Source organism: Desmodus rotundus, chromosome 13, assembly GCF_022682495.2.
Source record: "Desmodus rotundus isolate HL8 chromosome 13, HLdesRot8A.1, whole genome shotgun sequence".
Classification (NCBI taxonomy): domain Eukaryota; kingdom Metazoa; phylum Chordata; class Mammalia; order Chiroptera; family Phyllostomidae; genus Desmodus; species Desmodus rotundus.
In genome coordinates this window covers 53,645,827-53,661,265 of record NC_071399.1, presented here as the reverse complement: position 1 = coordinate 53,661,265, position 15,439 = coordinate 53,645,827, and the positions used below count along the sequence as shown (strand labels likewise).

Sequence of the window (15,439 nt, the reverse complement as noted above, 5' to 3'; positions counted from 1 at the left end):
TGATGATCCTCCAGTCAACACTGATTAGCTCCTTATGAAATAATGCTGGCAGGCCAATGAGGATTCCTTACCTCCTCTGGTCCTTACGTGACCCTAATTTCATCTAATCCAACACCTATCCTTAAATACTGCAAAAGTCCTATTAAATACACTCATATTTATCATCAACAGGTCAGGTTTCCTTTCCCACTACAGCCCTTACATGATCTTCAAACTGGAGATTTAATTAACTGGAAAACATACCACCAAAAGACCAATCTTGGATCCAAGTGCATGGGATTTTACACTGTGTCCTAACTACCAATAACTGCTACAAAACTAAAGGGGTACAACACATCCTTTATGTTTCATAATTTAAAACTGCAAGGCAATTCTGGTTTTGCATTTAATGAGCTTAGAGTCACCACTCTCTCCTAACAACAAGTACAAAGCTGAAAGAACTGAAAATCAACAGCACTTCTTGGATCATAAGAGATGGGAGGACACAGCTACCCCCAAGATTGGAGAGAGAGGCCAATACAGGCAGTAACACCTTACCACAGCAGAGACCCAGGAGCAGAAACTGCTGCAGGAACCAGTGCCTGGTAGGAAAACCCAAAACACAATGGATGAATTCCTAGAGGCTCAGTGTAGATAACTTTAGAATTAAAAATTCCAGAAGACCCAGTCATGGAGGGGCACCATGATATGAGATTTACTTGCAGGAGCTTGACAAGTTTTCACAGTAAATGTGAAAGAAAAATTCCCTCATACTTCTAAAGGGAGGGGGGAAAGGAGCCATTTTCAAATGCACTAGAGCATCTGTTCTTAACAAGGACTGCCCTCAGGAGAAATGAGTTAACCAGAGCCTAACTGATGTAAAGAAAGAGTAATACGGAAGTCCACTAAGCTCTAGCCTGGCAGGTGGCAGAAGAGAAATACCCAACTCCAGCCCACTCTATCCCAATTCTACTCCACCTAAGGGGAAGGAAAAGAACAAAAACACTTTCAGAGCTAGCAGTTCAGAGGCATAGGTTTGCTAAAAGATTGTAACATAACCATAGAACAATAGGACATTTTCTCCTCCCCTGCGTCATACCACCACATTACTAAAGGCCTATTTATAGCAGTTCCTTTTACTGAGTACATCATGAACAGCTATCAAGAAAAAAATTAAAAGGCAATTTGAACCTACAGAGTAAACAACAGAAACAGACATGGAAGAGATGTTGGAATTGTCAGGCGAGGAAGTAAATACAACTATGAATAATAAACTAAGGATTCTAAGGATAAAGTAGACAGCATGCAAGAAGTGATGAGCAGCCCTGGCCAGGTTGCTCAGTTGGTTGGAGCATGGTCCTGTACAGCAAAGGGCTGTGGATTCTATTCCTGGTCAGGGCACATATCTAGGTTGTGGGTTTGGTCCCAGGTTGGGGCATGTACTGGAGGCAACTAATAGATGTTTCTCTCACAGAGATCTCAATCTCTCTCTCTCTCTCTCAAATCAATTTTAAAAAACCATATCCGTGGGTGAGGATTAGAAAAAGGAAAAGAAAAAGGAACTGATGAGATATGTAGAGAGATGGAAAGCCTAAGAAAGAACCAAAAATAATTGCTAAAGATTCTGATTTAAGATGGCAGCATAGGAAGATCTTTAACTCATCCTCTCCCATGGACATACTAAACTTACATCTATGTATAGAACAATTTCCTCTTTTAAAAAAAAATTAAAAATTTATAGACCGACCCCTTGACATTGGGCAAACCAAAGGAAAACCTGTCAAAATGGGTAGGAAAGGCTGAGATACAATCTAGCCAGAATTCCCACTGCTGGTGCCAGGACCCATTGTAAGGGAACTCAACACCTGGAGCTTCACTCTGAGGAGTGAAGGTTTTGTAACCCACATTGGGCATCCTCACTTTTAAGACCAGCACCTGAGAGACGAGTCCCCAAAATATGTGGCTTACACCCAGAGACCTGTGGGGCTGTAGTGAACTGAGAAAGGGCCCGCAGAGGGCTCCCAGAACAGACTCACATGCCCAGGGTATAGCACAGAAGCAGTCCTTTGAAAAATGCATAGATTTTATGTGAAGACATTGGTTAGAGGGGCAGGAGCCTGCTAGGAAACGTTCCAGGGACAGAGGTTGTTGGGTGCCATCTTACCACTCTCCCTCCGCCTTGCAAAAGCCAGCACACACCATTCCCCCCCTTTCTTTCCACTGGGTGCCAAATTAATGCTCCAGACAGCAGGTGCTTTTTCCTGCACTCTCTGCCTTGCTAGAGCCAGTGATCACCAGTTTTTCCCATTTCTTTCTCCATTTTATCCCTTTTCTTCTTTTTCTTTCTTTTTACAGCCAGTGCCATCTTTGTACTCTCCCTCTGCTGTGCCCCACAGTGCCAGTATCTCTCAGAGTAGAAACTTCTACACAAGTCTGGAGACCTAGTTTTTGTGGCTGCCACTCAAGGGGTTCCCCTTTATCACCTAACTCTGGAGGCCAGAGGAACCTTCATGCCTGGGTCCGGTGGAACTGTAACAATTAGAGAGACAGTTCTTGCCAGACTACCACTCCCAGGGCACAGCACAGGTAGCAGACTGAAACATGCTCCTGGCCTTTCTGTAAAAGAGCCTACTTGCTTTTCCTGGAGCTGCAGACTTAGGTGCAGGTTTCAGGCTTGGCACATATCTAAAGGCTACAGAGGTGCTCTCAGGGAACATGTGCCCGGGTGCTATCTTTCCACTCTCCCTCTGTCTTACTGAAGCTCATGGGTAACTCTAAGAAAGAAGCTTAATCACTCATCTGGAGCCCCCCATTTTTGCAAATGCTGCCTGAGGAACACTTCCAGATCATTTCGCTCTGGTTACCAGCTGGACTATACTCATGGCCCCATGGGAATACACACACACACACACACACACACACACACACACACACACATATATACACATATATATTTGCATTCTTTAAAAGCTGCTACCTGTGAGTATGGCTTCCAATCAGCCTAAATGTAGGTGTTGAAAGACATTCTTCCCTTCAGGACACTAACTAGTCCTGGCACACCCTTATCTACTGGAAGCAGCTAAAAATAATATAGGTTGCTTGGATAATCACAAAGGTTTGAAGGGAAACCAAGAGCTGAGGCAGAGAAAAAAAGAGAAAAGGTTCATCTTCTATATATAGCCACCCCTTCAAGACTGGGAGACGTGGCTTTATCTAACATACAAACCAACACAGGAAAGTCAAGCAAAATGAAGAAACAAAGGAATGTGTTCCAAATGGGAAAAAAAAAGGACTTCCGGCCAAAACGAAGGTGTAGGTAGATACACTTTGCCTCCTTGCACAATCAAAAGAAGGACGAAAACAAATATTAAAAAAAAATAGACAGAACTGCCAGAAAATCAAACTGTATAAAAGTCTGACAACCAAGGAGTTAAAGAAGAAACACGCATCCAGACCAGTAGGAGGGGCGGAGACAGGCAGCTGGGACTGAGAGGAAATATGACAAGGCAGAGGCAATGGCTGGTGGACCAGGAGGAACAACTGGGGAGTGAGACAAATCATGCAACAGGGTTCCAGCACAGGAAAAGAGAGCCTCAGAACCTCTGGCTGTAAAAATCTGTGGGGGTTGCAGTTGTGGGAGAAACTCCCAGACTCACTGCAGTTCACTGGAAAGACCCACAGGGTCCTAGAACTTACACATGCTCAACCATCTGGGAATCAGCACCAGAAGGGCCCAATTTCCTTATGCGTAGCAGGGGAAGTGACTGACAGCTGACCAGAGCTGAACAAACAGCATTGTTTCCTCTTGGACCACTCCCCCACATACAATGCCCCAATGCAGCTACTTGGATTGCCCTGCCCCGGCAAATACCTAAGGCTCTGCTCCTTACAATGTCATAGGTGTGCTAAGACAAAGAAATATGGCCCAAATGAAAGAACAGATCAAAACTCCAAGAACAGAACTAAACAATGAAGAGATAGCCAACCTATTTGATGCAGAGCTCAAAACTCTGGTAATCAGGATGCTCATAAAAATGGTTATGGTCACAAAATAGAGGAAAAGGTAAAGGCTATGAAAATTGAAATAAAGGAAAATGTACAGGGAACCAACAGTGATGGGAAGGAAATTAGGACTCAAATTAATGATCTGGAGCAGAAGGAAGAAATAAGCATTCAACCAGAACAGAATGAAGAAACAAGAATTCAAAAAAAATGAGGAGAGGCTTAGGAAACTCTGGAACAACTTTAAACATTCCAACATCTCAATCATAGGGGTGCCAGAAGGAGAAGAGGAACAGCAAGACATTGAAAACTTATTTGAAAACATAATGGAGAACTTCCCCAATCTGGCAAAGGAAATAGACTTCCAGGAAGTCCAGGAAGCTCAGAGAGTCCCAAAGAAGTTGGACCCAAGGAAGCACACACCAAGGCACATCATAATTACATTACTCAAGATTGAAGATAAGGAGAGAATCTTAGAAGCAGCAAGAGAAAAGGACACAGTTACCTACAAAGGACTTCCCATAAGACTGTCAGCTGATTTCTCAAAACAGACCTTACAGGCAAGAAGGAGCTAGAAAGAAGTATCCCAAGACATGAAAGGCAAGGACCTACATGCAAGATTACTGTATCCAGCAAAGCTATCATTTAGAATGGAAGGGCAGATAAAGTGCTGCCCAGATAAGGTCAAGTTCCAGGAGTTCATCATCACCAAGCCCTTATTATATGAAATGTTAAAGGAACTTATCTAAAAAAAGAAGATAAAAAATATGAATAGTAAAATGACAACAAATTCACAACTATCAAAAACTGAACCTAAAATCAAAAAACACAAAAACAAACTAAGCAAACAACTAGAACAGGAACAGAATCACAGAAATGGACATCACATAGAGGGTTATCAGCGGAGGAGTGGGAGGAGGAGAGAGTGGGAAAAGGTACAGAGAATAAGTAGCATAAATGGTAGGTAGAAAATAGACGGGGGAGGTTCAGAATAGTATAGGAAATGGAGAAGCCAAAGAACTTATATGTATGACCCATGGACATGAACCAAGAGGGGTGAAAGCTGGTGGGAGGGAGTGCAGTGGGGAGGGGAATAAAGGGAAGAAAAATATGTGACTACTGTAATAACATAATCAATAAAATATATTTTAAAAAGAAAAAAGAAATGTGAATGCATTTGGTGCTTGTTTGCATTTATATGACAAGCACCTGTATTTATGGATGTCATCATTTAGTGAGTTATCTTTGAGGGAGACCTATTATTGTACCATTTTTTTTCTGGTTGTTATAGCAACCCACAGGTTTCCAGAGCTATGAGTTAATTCTGATGTACTTGTTTTTCCGGAAGACCACAGTTTTTTCAATTATGAAATAATGATGCTATTACAAATCACATTTTTCACCCTATAAAGAGGCACTGAGTGTTTTTTTCTTTATCTTTTATGAAGATGGCAGAGAATTAGAAAGGAACAAATCTGTTCAAACCAGTAAATAGTAGGGGGAAAAAAACAAATCAGTATGACACACATTTGCATTCTGAACCTTTTCATATTTTCTCCACAAACATCTGTGAATGTTGTTGGGTTTTCTATCTAAGTTTTTAATGGAAGTTTTGAAAGGTAACTGTTACAACACAAACTCTAAAGAGCTCTGTTACACCTTAAATATTTTCTCCTTGCATGTTGTTTAAATTTTCATATTAAATTAGCAAATGTTAATAGTCTTACAAAAATTGAGGTTTTCACTGAAAAGGTCCAATATAAGACACCTCTCTATCTTTCCTTCCAACCCTCACATTTTAGGGAAAGGAAATGAGAAAGCTTTTATTAAACTGGGTTAGTCATCAAAGAATACTCATTATTATCAGTTCAATAAAACAGGTTTATCTGGGCCATTCAACCTAGCATGGATGTAGTTTTTCAAAGGCAGTTTATTTTCTACTGATGGATACATGTACACTATGCTGTATTTTCTCTTCTGTATGTTTTGGTAATGTTTACAATGTTTACTAGGGAGAGACAGGCACCATTCAGTTGCAAGCTAGACACTATAATAAATACTTCACTACAGCCTTCCTCTGTGCAAATCTGAATATTGTTCTCATACATAGGGTTGTAATACCCACTAATAAGCAGTACCATTATCCTATCTAAAAGAAGTTATATTACAATTGCAAATGACGTCCTGGGCTTTGACATTATAAAACCAGTAACTGTTTAAATGTTGTACATCAGAGAGAACCAAGATGGTGGCGTAGGTAGACACGCTGCGCCTCCTCGCACAACCAGAACTGAGAATCGAACAGCAAGGGGGACCGACACCAAGGAAATAGAAAATAAACATTCATCCAGACTGGTAGGGGGGGGCGGAGACGGGCACCGGGGTGGAGAGGACTCCAGTGGCTGTGGCGGGACTGAGACTGGCGGAGTGTGGGACAAATGGCACAGGCAGTCCGAGCACTAGCAGACCCTGCGGCCCCACATTTGCACAGATAAACCCAGAGGGCCGGACTCAGAGTGGTGGAGAGTGGGGCAGGCAGAGTGGCGGGTAGCACCCTGCGGCACCACATTCGCCCACAGATAAACCAGATGAACCACATTCGCCCACAGATAAACCAGATGAACGGCGGGGATCGAAGTAGACCGCGCAACCCAGGGCTCCAGCTCGGGGAAATAAAGCCTCAAACCTCTGATTGAAAGCGCCCCTGGGGGTTGGGGCGGCAGCAGGAGAGACTCCCAGCCTCACAGGAGGTGTTGTTGGAGAGACCCACAGGGGCCTAGAGTGTGCACAGGCCCACTTACTCAGGAACCAGCACCAGAGTGGCCCAGTTTGATTGTGGGTATCTGAGTGAAAGATTGAAATCCGGAGGAGAGTGAGGCGGGCGCCATTGCTCCCACTCGGCCCCTCCCCCACGTACAGCGTCACAGCGCAGCAACCAGCATTACCCCACCCCTGGGAACACCTAAGGCTCCGCCCCTTAAAGTAACAGATGCGCCAAGACAAACAAAAAAATGGCCCAAATGACAGACCACGTCAAAGCTCCAGAAAAAATACAACTAAGCGATGAACAGATAGACAACCTATTGGATGCACAGTTCAAAGCACTGGTTATCAATATGCTCACAGAATTGGTTGAATCTGTTCGAAAACCAGATGAAAAAATGAAGCCTATGCTAAGAGAAACAAAGGAAAATGTACAGGGAACCAATAGTGATGAGAAGGAAACTGGGACTCACATCAATGGTATGGACCAGAAGGAAGAAACAAACATCCAACCAGAAAAGAATGAAGAAACAAGAACTTGGAAAAATGAGGAGAGGCTTAGGAACCTCCAGGACACCTTGAAACATTCCAACATCCGAATTATAGGGGTGCCAGTAGGAGAAGAGGAAGAACAAAAAATTGAAAACTTATTTGAACAAATAATGAAGGAGAACTTCCCCGATCTGGCAAAGGAAATAGACTTCCAGGAAGTCCAGGAAGCTCAGAGAGTCCCAAAGAAGCTGGACCCAAGGAGGAACACAACAAGGCACATCATAATTACATTAACCAAGATTAAACGCAAGGACCTACATCCAAGATTACTGTATCCAGCAAAGCTATCATTTAGAATGGAAGGGAAGATAAAGTGCTTCTCAGATAAGGTCAAGTTAAAGAAGCTCATCATCACCAAGCCCTTATTATGTGAAATGTGAAAGGGAGTTACCTAAGAAAAAGAAGATCAAAAATAGGAACAGTAAAAATGACAGCAAACTCACAGTTATTAACGACCACACATAAAACAAAAACGAGAGCAAACTAGGCAAACAACTAGAACAGGAACAGAACCATAGAGATGGAGACCATATGGAGGGTTGTCAATAGGGGAGTGGGAGGGGGGGAGGGAAAGGTACAGAGAATAAGTAGCATAGATGATAGGTGGAAAATAGACAGGGGGAGGGTAAGAATAGTGTAGGAAATGTAGAAGCCAAAGAACTCATATGTATGACCCATGGACATGAACTATAGGGGGGGAATGGGGGAGGGCGGGAGTGGGCAGGATGGAGTGGAGTGGGGGAGGGGAATGGGACAACTGTAATAGCATAATCAATAAATATATTTTTTAAAATAAATAAATAAATAAATGTTGTACATCCAGCCATCTTTGATAACATAAAATGGAGACAATGAAGATACTGTTGAGAGGACAAAGAGAAAGAAAGAGAGTATAGCATATAGTGTTAAGATGACAGATTTTATTATCAGAACCCATTTTGATAATATATTTGTAAGAACTTCATTATAGTCTTCTAGAAATACGTATAGTATTTTTATTCTTTTAAATAAGCACTGAATCCTACACAACATTAGATGGAGTGCCAAACCTTTGAGACAGCTAAATCTAGATATCCAACTGTTGATAAATATCAAAAATGGTCCACTAAAATGGAAGGTTTTGCCAGGAGAGGATCAGATATCCAGCATCACAGATCTTACAATGAATGCTTAATAGAGTCACAGTCTCCCAGATCCAATTCTCTGCTTTAGAAGTTTGGATGTTCAATTATTACCATACTTTGATGTAGCTGAGTTTGGGTACTGACTCAGATAAACCAAATCATCAAGAATCAAATATACAGGGAATTCCAGCCAAGATGGAGGCGAAGGTATACACACTGTGCCTCCTTGCACAACCAAAAGTACAACAACAAATTTAAAAACAAAAATCAACCAGAACTGCCAGAAAATAAAACTGTATGGAAGTCCAACAACATAGGAGTTAAGAAACATTCATCCAGACTGGTAGGAGGGGCAGAGATGGGCAACAAGGTGGAGAGGACTCTAGGCAAGGCAGTGCCTGGTGGACCCAGTGAGGTGGTGGCTGGCAGACAGGGTGGTACCACATTTGTGCACAGATAAACCAGGAGGAACAACTGGGGAGTGAGATAGACAATGCAATCCAGAGTTCCAGTGTGCAGAAATAAAGCCTCAAAGCCTCTAACTGAAAACACCTGTGGTGGTTGAGGTGGCAGCAGGAGAAACTCCCAGACTCACAGGTGAGTTCACTGGAGAGACCCACAGGGTCCTAGAATGGACACAAACCCGCCACATGGGAATCAGCACCAGAAAGGCCCACTTTGCTTGTGGCTAGCGGGGGAAGTGACTGAAAGCCAGCAGAGAGTGGAGCAAGCACCATTGCTCCCTCTTAGAACCCTCCCCCACATACAACGTCACAGCACAGCACCGTGGGTTGCCCAGCCCGGGTGAATACCTAAGGCACCACCCCTTTACATAGTGGGCGCACCAAGAGAAAAAAAAAAAGGCCCAAATGAAAGAATAGAACAAAGCTCCAGAAAAAATACAACTAAGCAACAAAGAGATAGCAAACCTATCAGATGCACAGTTCAAAACACTGGTAATCAGAATGCTCATGGAATTGGTTGAATTTGGTCGCAAATTAGATGAAGAAATGAAGGCTATGCTAAGAGAGACAAAGGAAAATGTACAGGGAACCAATAGTGATGGGAAGGAAACTGGGACTCAAATCAACAGTATGGACCAGAAGGAAGAAAGAAACATCCAACCAAAAAAGAATGAAGAAACAAGAATTCAGAAAAATGAGGAGAGGCTTAGGAACCTCCAGGACATCTTGAAACGTTCCAACATCCGAATTATAGGGGTACCAGAGGAAGAAGAGGAGAAAAATAAATTGAAATTTTATTTGAAAAAATAATGAAGGAGAACTTCCCCAATCTGGCAAAGGAAATAGACTTCCAGGAAGTCCAGGAAGCTCAGAGAGTCCCAAAGAAGTTGGACCCAAGGAAGCACACACCAAGGCACATCATAATTACATTATTCAAGATTAAAGATAAGGAGAGAATCTTAGAAGCAGTAAGAGAAAAGGACACAGTTACCTACAAAGGAGTTCCCATAAGACTGTCAGCTGATTTCTCCAAAGAGACCTTACAGGCAAGAAGCAGCTGGCAAGAAGTATTCCAAGTCATGAAGGGCAAGGACCTACATCCAAGATTGCTCTATCCAGCAAAGCTATCATTTAGAATGGAAGGGCAGATGAAGTGCTTCTCAGATAAGGTCAAGTTAAAGAAGTTCATCATCACCAAGCCCTTATTATATGAAATGTTAAAGGGACTTATCTAAGAAAAAGAAGATAAAAAATATGTACAGTAAAATGACAGCAAACTCACAGTTAATAACAACCACACCAAAACAAAATAGAAGCAAACTAAGCAAACAACTAGAACAGGAACAGAATCACAGAAATGGAGATCACATGGTGGGGTATCAACAGGAGAGTATGAGGGGAAGAGAGGGAGAAAAGGTACAAAATAAGTAGCATAAATGGTAGGTAGAAAATAGACAGGGGGAGGGTAAGAATTGTATAGGAAATGTAGAAGCCAAAGAACTTATAAGTATGACCCATGGACGTGAACTAAAGGGGAGGAATGTTGGTGTGAGAGGGTGTGCAGGGAGGAGAGGAATGAAGGGGGGGAAATGGGACAACTGTAATAGCATAATCAATAAAATACATTAAAAAATAAAGGAATGAAGTGAAAATTATAAAACTGAAAGATACAATAACAGAACTAAAACAACTGCTCTACTGCAGTGATTTTCAATATTTTTAATCTCATGGCACACATAAACTAATTACTAAAATTCTGTGGCACACCAAAAATATATTGATTTTTTTTGCTGATCTAACAAAAAAATAGGTATAATTTTGATTCATTCACACAGCAGGCTATTGTTGTGTTGGCCGTTGTCATTTTTTTTTTATTTAACAAACTAAGGTAAAAGAGGTCAGTGCCCCTGGCTAAATAGTCACGTATTGCATGTTTTAAAAATTGTTGTATAGCCCTGTGTGTTGTGGCTCAGTGGATTGAGCACCAGCCCACAAACCAAAAGGTCCCCAGTTCAATTCCCAGTCAGGTCACATGCCTGGGCCAGGTCACCAGTTGGGGGGCATGTGTGAGGCACCAGTGCAAGAGGCAACTAACTGATCAATGTATCTCTTGCACATTGATGTCTCTCTCACTACTCTACCGAATGGGCCCAGCTGTAGAATGGAGATGACAGAGGATACAATCATTTTCCTTCAAGAAAGATCAATAGAATTTACCCAATATGAACAACAGAGAGAAAAATAAACTAGAAAAAATTAACTGTGGGACAATAATAAAATAACCAACATTTGTATCGTTAAAGTCTCATGAGAGGAGGAAGAGAGTGAGATTGAAAGAATACTTGGAAAAATAATTGCTGAAAACTTCTCAAATTTGTTGAAGCAACCTACAGATTCAAGAAGCTGAGCAAACCTTAAATAGGATAAACCGAAAAAAATCCATTCCATGATACATCGTAATTACAGTTCTTGAAACTAAGACAAAGAAAAAATCTTGAAAGAAAGGGAGAGAAAGGACACATTACCTGTAGGACAATATCAATTTGAATAACAGTGTATTTCTCATCTGAAACCATGGAGAACAGAAAGAACAACTGTCAACTGCAAAACTTGAATCCAGAAAAACCATCCTCAAGGAATGAAAGGAAAATAAAGACATTCTCAGATGAATGAAAAATGAAAGAATTTTTTGCTAGCAGAACTATATTTAAAGATTGCAAAGGATATAATAAAAGAAAGTATCTTGCCCTGGCTGGGTAGCTCAGGTGGCTGGAGCATCCTCCCATACATTAAAATGTTGTGGGCTTGATCCCTGGTCAGGGCACATGTGGAGGGAACTGATTGATGTTTCTCTTTCACACTCTCTCTATCCTTTCCTTGCTCTCTAAAATCAATAAACATATCCTTGGGTGAAGATTTTAAAAGGTATCTTTTAGTATTAGGAAGGACTAAGGGAGAACAGAAAGAGCAGAAATATGAGTACATACAAGAGTATGTTTTGTTAATTATACAATGGTATATTTTATAATTCATGACTTTTATAAATCATGTTTGGAGACTATACTTTCAGGGATCATTTATATAGTTTGTTATAAATCATGTTTGATGGTTGAAGCAAAAACAACACTAATAGTCAAGATAATAATGATTAAATATGGGGAAGGTAAAGGCAAAAGGACCTAAGGGGAAGTAGGTCCCACATTTATCTCAAAATGGTAAAACATTGATTATAGCAGACTGTGACAAGTCACATAGGTATATTTTAATACCTAAGCAACCACTAAAAACCATACAAAGAAATGAAACTAAAAAATACTACAAATAAATACAGACTAAGCCCCCCAAATGTTCAAGTAATTCACAAGGAGTCTAGAAAGAGAAAAAGAGGAACAAAAACCAGAGGAAACAAGGAGAAAATAAATAATAGGTGGCATAAATGGTAGCATATCAATAATGACCTTAACCGCAAAAGGTCTAAAAACACCAAGCAAAAGAAAGAGATAACCAGAGTGGATTTAAAAAATGTCCCAATCATCTATTGTTCATAAAAAACTCACTTGAAATTCAATGATATAGGTTAAAATAAAATAATGGAAAAAGATATACGATGCCAATATTAATTTTTTTAAACCAGGAAAGACAATGTAAATATCTGAAATAATAGACTTGAGAGCAAAGAAAATTACTAAAGTGGAGATGAGATGACAAAGGATGACATTAAATAATGATAATAACATCAATGGGCTAAGAAGACATAATGATCTTAAATGTGTAGGCACCAAACAACAAAGCCTTAAAATACATGAAGCAAAAACTGATAGAGCTGAAAGGGAAAATAGGCAGCTCCACAATTATCACTGGGGAATTCAACATGACCTCTCAGCAACTGATATTATTAACAGACAGAAAATCAACACAGACACAGAATATTTGAACAATACAACTGAGGCACAATAGTAAGAATCTAGGGAAATTCCTTGACAAGTAGAATAAGGGAAACTGGGACAAAACAATTAAACAAGGCCAAACAATTTGAGCAGTTTATAGCCAGCAAATGAATCACAAGATTTTATCTTCCCTAACCAAGGACACTTAGGAGCAAATGGTTTACACAGTCAAGACTGTCCTAGAGAAGACTGGCCTCAATCCTGGTCCCTCTTTAATAATGTTCTTTGAAAATAAAACTAATCAGAAAATAACCCTGACCCCTCTATACACACATTTCAGTTAATTAACATATGGAAGGACACAACTAGAAAGCTAATGAATATTCTGTTAAGACCTCCCCTGAGACCTCCCCTAGGATTCTGGCTGGCCAAAGAAAGACAAAAAAAGGGAGGAGGGAGGGGGATAACAGGGGAAAGAAGGGGAAGGATCGAGTCAGGGAACATGTTTAAAGGACCCATGGACAAAGACAATGTGGGGAGGGGGCACTGAAAGTGTAAGGTGGGGGTGGGTAGCACAGGGGAGAGTAATGGGGGGGAAATGGAGACAACTGTAATTGAACAATTAAAAAAAAGAAAAAGAAATAAATTGAATTTAAAAATTAAAAAAAAAGAAAGATAAAAGCCCCAAGGCAAAGAATCCACAGGAGTGCTTTTGCTAGAGCATGCCCACACCTTTTATCCCTGCTATTTTATACTTAAAGATTTTATTTATTTATTTTTACAGAGGGGAAAGGAGGGAGAAAGAGAGGGAGAGAAACATCAATGTGTGGCTGCCTCTCACATGCCCTCTACTGGGGACCTGGCCCACAACCCAGGCATGTGCCCTGACTGAGAATCAAATGAGTGACCCTCAGGTTCACAGGCAGGCACTCAATCCACTGAGCTACACCAGCCAGACCTCAGCTGTTTTTCTCCAAAACCCTAATGGACCCTGTGAGACTTGCAACCCAAGGGAGCAGCAGGCAATGGCAGCTTGTCCTGACTTTACCCCCTGAACCTGACCCCAAGGCCCCCTTTTTCTCTGACTTCCCAGTGAGCTCACTTCTTTTACTGTGACTTCTGTTTCTTAGAGAGACAAAGAAGGCCAGCTTGGGCTATCTCCTGATGCTTCTTCTTTCTCAAGCCCTTCTCTTTTTTTTTTCAATGTCCCAGCTTTAATAAACATAGTCTTGACATCATCTGGTCTTGTATAGTAAAATCTTTCTTGCATGAAGTCAAGAACCCACACACTACCAGCAGGCCCAAGGAAAGCCTGCTCTGGGCACAGTCCCTGTCCCGCAACACCACCAGTCATAGAGTGACATATCACTCCACTAAATATTAACAGAGCACACATATCCTTTCATTTGCCCATGGAATATTCGTCAAGATATACCATGTCCTGTATCATAAAACAAACCTGAGAAAATACAAAAGTTGCAATCACACAATCTATGTTTTCTGATCATTTTGGAATCAAGCTACAAATCAAAAATAGAATGACAATAAGAAAATATTTAAACACACAGAAATTAAACAACACAATTGAAAATAATCCATGCATCAGAGAAACAAGAGTGCAGCTTGAACATGAGGAAAGCAAAAGAAAACAAGGAAGTATGTGACCATGAAGGGAATGCTTAGTGTCAGAGATCAGAGACTTAAAGAAAAGGATAAGAAAACTTCGAGGATAGAGAAGTCCCTCCACACCTTTCCTGTTTGCCATTCCAATATAAACTCAGCTGGGCCCAACTTACCACATCCTGGTTCAGACCAACTTTATCAACTTTTCCATTAAGGTCAAACTGGTTTTAGTGTAGTCAATGATAGACTGTCTATATGCCAGATGTATCCCTTGTACAAACTGGCTGTGTAATGGCAGAAGTTGAGAAATTGGGGCAGAAGTATCAAGGGGCTCTAAGGATCACCAAGGACCCAGGATTTGAACAACATGCACACTCAAAGGGAGCTTATGCTGATGACTGCTTACTACAGAGAGTAACTCCACACAAGTGTTACATTGTTGCCTGGGTTGACCTGAACCTTAAACTAGAGTCAGGAAGATCCCTGGGTTCCCATCATGTACATTTCTAACCACAGGTATAACATTGAGTGGATGCTAGATGATTATGGAGTGCCTCAGTTCTAATTCTTAAAAGACAAAGTCCCTCTGCTTTTCTTCAACCAAATTTCTCTGTTACCAGTTTATTAAATACAGTACAGCATGAATTATTATTCCTCTCAACCGTTTGCTCTGTTTGGAGTTGAGTATGGTTAAATACACTCACTTTTTGATGCTGTTTTGAAAATGATATTTTGCATCGTTTTAAAATTTGTTGCATCTTTTCATAAACTGCTCAGAACTTTTAAAAATTCATACATCAAAGAGAAAACGTCAAAGAATATTTAAAAATAGAATGACTTTATAGTGAAAATATTGGATACGACACACCAAAATAAGTTAGATGCAGCTAAAGCATTCTTGAAAGTGAAATTTGCAGGACTAAACACTTACATTAAACATGATAAAATAATTGAAGTAAATAATCTAAGTTTCTGCCTTAAAGCACTAGAAAAAAGAATAAACCCACATAAGTGAAAGGAGTAATTAAAGGAACAAAAGGTCAGA

At 40.7% G+C, this 15,439-nt stretch overlaps 1 pseudogene; it reads left to right on the top strand.

Annotated features, from left to right (window-relative positions):
• The first annotated feature begins 14,410 nt into the window (after positions 1–14,410).
• Positions 14,411–14,959, top strand: LOC112311109 (rRNA-processing protein FCF1 homolog pseudogene; annotated as a pseudogene).
• The last annotated feature ends 480 nt before the right edge of the window (positions 14,960–15,439 follow it).